This window comes from Myotis davidii, unplaced genomic scaffold, assembly GCF_000327345.1.
Source record: "Myotis davidii unplaced genomic scaffold, ASM32734v1 scaffold803, whole genome shotgun sequence".
Classification (NCBI taxonomy): Eukaryota; Metazoa; Chordata; class Mammalia; order Chiroptera; family Vespertilionidae; genus Myotis; species Myotis davidii.
The window spans coordinates 863,933-870,519 of NW_006295567.1; positions in this window are offsets into that span (position 1 = coordinate 863,933).

The window sequence follows — 6,587 nt, forward strand, 5'->3', positions numbered from 1 at the left end:
AGGGAAAGAAGGAGAAATATTCTAAATGAGAACCATGGCGACTATATATTCTAATATTTGGAGACCAGATATGCTGTTCTGAAAGATGGTAAATTCTGACCAATCAGTTATCTGTAGGAGGTAGAATTTCCTTCATTTGTGCCTTTTCTCTCCTTTGTCCTCGAAACCAGGAAACAAATACACAAGTTGCTAGCTCAGATGAGGGGTATGAACTGTACCCACAAAACCATGGATAGCTAATGGCCTACATAGGAAATCAGCTGCTGACAACCCTGGCGTCACTGTCAGAGTTTCTCACCCATGGAGCTCAGCCACCGTTTTGAAAATTATAACTCATATCTCTAAGACAGTCCAGAGTAGTTGGCTCTACTTGTCAGTATTAACTATTTTTGCTCTATTTGTCCTGCTTGCTTGATTTTTCCTTTTATTGAATTATAATTATACACACTGAGATGTACAGTCTTCAGTGTAGAGTTTAGTTTTTTTTAAAAAAATATCTTTATTGATTTCAGAGAGGAAGGGAGAGGGATAGAGAAAGAGAAACATCAATGATGAGAGAGAATCATTGATCAGCTGCCTTCAGACGCCCCACACTGGGGATCGAGCCTGCAACCTGGGCATGTGCCCTGACTGGGAATCAAACCGTGACCTCCTGGTTCATAGGTCAACACTCAACCACTGAGCCACACTGGCTGGGCTAGAGTTCAGTTTTGACACATGCATATATTCTTGTAATCCACATCCCTTTGCATTTTATTTTAAAAAATCTTGGAATCCTCTTAAATTGTGAACATTTGGGCCCAAAGGCAGATTTCTGGAAAGGAATCCCCTATTCAGCCCACTGACTGTCCCCTCCTCTCCACCCCCCCCCCAATTATTTTTATCCAATCTTTTCCTGAGTTCCCCAATCACACAGAGGACTTAAAGCCATAAGAACATTTTGTAATCCCAGCTTTCTGAAACCTAACAGAGATTTTGTCATCTGAAAACAAGGGAAAGATTAGTGCAGAATTTGGTTCTGACAACAGCAGAAAGGAACCAGCTAGACCAGAAACGTCACAGAGAATTAATTCAAGCACCACCGTGCAAATGCTCCATAACCTTTTTCAAGACTAAACTCCTTCCATTCAGAAGGAGTAAGACAGTCCTGGTCAGGAAAGATGGGTTTTTAAAGGAGTTTGCTACAGGGCTGTGACATTATTAAGCTGTGACCTGTTCAATGAGAGACCCCTGTACATTTTAGGAATTTTGTCCTTAACCCTGTCTTACTCCTTCTGAATGGATTCTCTTAGAAATGAGACATGAAGACAGCTAAACACACTGATCGCTCTAGACCAGTGGTTCTCAACCTGTGGGTCGCGACCCCTTTGGCGGTGGAACGACACTTTCACAAGGGTCGCCTAAGACCATCCTGCATATCAGATATTTACATTACGATTCATAACAGTAGCAACATGACAGTTATGAAGAAGCAACGAAAATAATTTTATGGTTGGGTCACAACATGAGGAACTGTATTTAAAGGGCCAGAAGGTTGAGAACCACTGCTCTAGACTGATGTTGTGGTCCCAGGCCCATCTTCTCTCTTTTATTGCCCTTGTCTATGGGATGTCTTTCTAGCATCTGCAAAATAGCGCTTCTTTCACCCAAGGTTATATAGTCAAATAATGACAATTATTTAATAATTACAATTTGTATAACACTTAAAGGCAAGCGAGAGGCTTTTCTCTATATATGTGTGGGTATATACATATATATTTTATTGGTTTTTTAAAATATATATTTTATTGATTTTTTACAGAGAGGTAGGGAGAGGGATAGAGAGTTAGAAACCTCAATGAGAGAGAAACACTGATCAGCTGCCTCCTGCACACTCCCCACTGGGGATGTGCCCAAAACCAAGGTACATGCCCTTGACCAGAATCGAACCTGGGACCCTTCAGTCTGCAGGCCGACGCTCTATCCACCGAGCCACACCAGCAGAGCAGGCGTCCTCAAACTATGGCCCGCGGGCCACATGCAGCCCACCGGAAACATTTACCTGGCCCGCTGCTGGGTGTTTTTACCGCCGCTGCCTGTCCTGCTTAGCAGCCGACTCGTCCCGGCCCCGCAGTGCGCATGTGTGGAATGTCTGAGGGACAGTGAACTGGCCCCGTGTTTAAAAAGTTTGAGGACCTCTGAGTTAGAGCAAGCCAGAGGCTTTATGTGAAAATGCTTTTAAAGCTATAAAGGTATATACAACCCCAAAACATTATTTAAAAATTGTTTCTTGCCGAAACCGGTTTGGCTCAGTGGATAGAGCGTCGGCCTGCGGACTGAAAGGTCCCAGGTTCGATTCCGATGAAGGGCATGTACCTGGGTTGCAGGTGCATCCCCAGTGGGGGATGTGCAGGAGGCAGCTGATCGATGTCTCTCTCTCATCGATGTTTCTAACTCTCTATCCCTCTCCCTTCCTCTCTGTAAAAAATCAATAAAATATATTTTTAAAAAAATTGTTTCTACGTGGCAGGACACTTTGCAGTTACTATATTCCCATTATATCTCACAGAGAGGCAAGCCGTTTGCATTTCCATACCCAAGACTTTCTATGTCGTAATGATGGTATTTCTGAACTATTTCCTGGTCTGAGCCAGCCTCTACCTTGTCCTACCTCTGCACCAGACTTAAAATCCATAAAGAAAGGCACTGTGTTTACTTATTGACTGCCCTGTTCCCAGTGCCTACCACATGGTGGGTACCCAGTCAGTTTTGTTAAATGAATGAACCTAATTTCCTAATTGGTTTTGTCTTTAGCTTCCTTCTAGTCTACTCCACAATGAGTCAGCATTATCTTCAACAACACAGTTCTGCTAACGTCCTGTATACACGCATAAAGCCTGCAAGGACTCTATTGTTTATAGAAAGAAGGATAAACTCCTGAATACCACCTTCAGGATCCTTCACAGTCTGGTTCCAACCATCTTTCTAGGCTTGACTTCCAGCCCTCATTACGCTCCTCCCCAGGCCACGAAACGATTCGCAAGCACATTATGCAGGGTCACACGCCCAAGCCTCCACTTACGCTGCTCCCTCTGCCTGAAGTGACCTTCCTTTTACTTTCCCTATTCATCTGGTGGACTCTCACTTCTTCAAAATGCAGCTCAAATGTCACCTTCTCTAAGCCTTCTCCAACTGCCCTAAAGGGTCTGCACTGGTGATTCCGTGTGACCTAGCATGTCATTCCCATTATATTACGGTGGGTTTTGTTATTTGTTGTTGCTGTTGCAAATTCCTTGAGAGCAGGGACTAAGTCTTACTGTAATTCTTTACATATCTCCTGAATCTGGTCAGTTCTTCCCACCCCCCTCACGGCCATTCTAGTCCAAGCTGTCACTCTCTCACCTGTTCCATGTGACAGCACCTGACTGGCTCCGTATTGCCACCCTGCTCTCCAGCAGCGGACTTGCTGCGAAGCAGCCAACGATCCTTTAACAATGTAAACAACCATATGCCACTCCTCTGCCGCACACCTGCTAGTGGCTTCCCTTCAGACGGGGAGGGGGGGGGCGACAAAGCCCTTGGCGCTCTGGCCCTTGCTTTCCTCTCCAGTTTCATCCCCCCCGCCCCTTCTCAGTCCAGCCTCATTGTCTCTGCTTCTCCTCGAATATGCTGAGAGGTTCCCTCCTCTGAACTGTCTCCTCTCTGCCAGGAAAGCTCTTCCCCGATATATGCACGGCTTGCTCCCTTCTTTCATTGTGGCCTCTGCTCAAATGTCCCCTCTCAGAGAGGCCCTCCCTAATCACTGTCTACAGTCGCGCTCTCCATGAAGCCCTCCTCTCCTGCCTGCTTTATTTCTCAGCACGACATGCCACAGTTTGTCACCATTAATTTTCCATGCATTTATAGAGTTTATTTGTTGCTGAGGATGGAGACTGTTTTGTTCATCACCATGTACTAGTATGTCCATGGTACCTAGGACGGTGCCTGACAAATAAGTCACTCAAGTATTTATTGAATGACTGGATAAACCTTTGTTCCTCGGTATCTAACACAGTGCTAGTTCTAGAAATATTTGTTAAGTGAATGACCAAATTAACACATTTTATAAATGAAATGGAGTCTTGGCACATATCCAGGATTATCCAGGATCTGTGTACATATGCCTCATTCATTCGCTCCATGAACATAATCTTGATTTATTTTCTCTAATTTCATAGGTGATGTAAGCAGGTTTTTCACTTTTTCAGGAATCAGTTACTGACAGAGGTCTTGCCCTGACTATTTAGGGAATTTCAGAAAGATAACCTCTAGTGCAGTGGTTCTCAACCTTCCTAATGCTGCAACCCTTTAATACAGTTCCTCATGTTGTAGTGACCCCCAACCATAAAATTATTTTCATTGCTACTTCATAACTGTAATTTTGCTACTGTTATGAATCATAATGTAAATATCTGATATGCAGGATGTATTTTCATTGTTACAAGTTGAACATAATTAAAGCATAGTGATTAATCACACAAAAAATATGTAATTATATATGTGTTTTCTGATGGTCTTAGGTGACCCCTGTGAAAGGTCGTTCAACCCCCAAAGGGGTCGAGACCCACAGGTTAAGAACCGCTGCTCTAGTGGCACAGCAGGGATTAACAATACCTTTCAGCCCATTGCATCTCATCAGCTCCTGAGGGATTCTGATAAGGGCTTTATCTCCTGGGATTTACACGAAATGTACATTTGTTGTTAATCCTGCCCAACACTGATTACTCTGAGGCCGGAACAGGTAAGACACTGATTGACCCCAGACTCTGAGGGGGGACCCTTTACACCCTCACATCCGAGTGGACATCGCAGTGAGGCTTCAGGGCAGTGCACCCAGCCGGCCTCAGTATTTGTGCTATAGGCACCTGCGTAGCTTGGATATGGCCATTCAGTCCCTTATGGTAGGTGAGCCAGGGAACAGTTTGCTCTACTTCTCTTGTTCACTTTGGCCTATGAGCAGTTGCTTTCCCTGCCCATCTTGTTTTTCTTTTTAAAAAATATGTTTTTATTGATTTCAGAGAGGAAGAGAGAGAGAGATAGAAACATCAATGATGAGAATCATTGATCAGCTGCCTCCTGCATGACCCCCACTGGGGAACGAACCCACAACCCGGGCATGTGCCCTGACAGAATCGAACCCAGGACCCTTCAATCTGCAGGCTGATGCTCTATCCACTGAGCCATACTAGCCAGGCCCATCCTGTTTTTTTAAAAAAAATATATTTTATTGATCTTCTACAGAGAGGAAGGGAGAGGGATAGAGAGTCAAAAACATTGGATGAGAGAGAAACATCCATTAGCTGCCTCCTGCACACACCCTACTGGGGATGTGCCCACAACCAAGGCCTGGGACATTCAGTCCGCAGGCCGACGCTCTATCCACTGAGCCAAACCGGCTAGGGCCCTTCTTGGGGATGTGCACAACCAAGGTACATGCCCTTGACCGGAATCGAACCTGGGACCCTTCAGTCCACAGGCCGACGCTCCATCCACTGAGCCAAAACGGTTAGGGCTCATCCTGTTTTTCTTAATTCCCTGCACCTGGGTATGTACCAGAAGAGGGCAGTGGAGAGAAGGGTGAGCACTTGGCATGAGTGATGTGGAGCATATAGGCAGTCAGCACACCTGCCCTCCTATTGAGGCTGACCAGACTCGCCCTGTTCTCATGCATGGGCGGCATCAGGGCCAGAGACCAGAACAGGGAGAGCCTGGGAAGTTCACCCCTACCCCCTTTAACTCTACTAAATAGGAGTGGTCGCCGGGTCCTCAAAAGAGGGAAAGGAACTAGCTTCACGCATGGGTGCCCTGTTCTAAGCACTGGGCTAGGCCTATGTGCATGGTGTCATCGGTGTGGCCAAGCAGTTAGGGTCATCATCTGCATTTAACAAGAGGCACACGAGATTCGGAGAGCTGGATGATACTGGCCACGTCATCCAGATGGTAAGCGGCAGAGCTGGGAGTTGACAGTAAAACCAGGCCTCTGTGACTCCCTGGCTGCCTACCAAGTACCACGAGCAAAAATGTCTCCCCCATCTAGAAGGACATGAAGGAGAGGGGACACGAGAGCAGAGGGGCAACACATGGGTCCTACCTGAGACTTGAGCATCACCAGGCCCTGCAAATCCAGTGAGACATGCCACCTGGCTGCTCTTCTGTTCTGAGAACTGGGAACTCTGTGGCTGATTTACCAGGGTCATCCAGCCCCACTCCGTGACCTTGGGACTTGATGACGTACCCACAGAGTGGAGCCTGTCCTTCCACGTCATTCTGGATGCTTGTAAGTGGTGATGTCACAGAGTGCTTCATCGTCCGTGGCTCTTCAGTGCACTGCACCGCTCTCATCCTCCGTTCCAAAGTTGTATTCCCTGGGGAGTGCATCCCGCCTGCATTTCTGGAGGTTCCGGGGGTCCCGGCTTCCCGTGGGGGCCTCCAGGCGTGTTAAGGGCCAGTTCCGGCGATACCAAAGACTGGACATCTTTGGGGCCCTTGGCCAAACCCCTTCCCTGGTGCTCCCTGCTCCGTGCCGCAGCGCCCCCTAAGCCGCCAGGGGCCGCCCGGAAGCGAGGCTC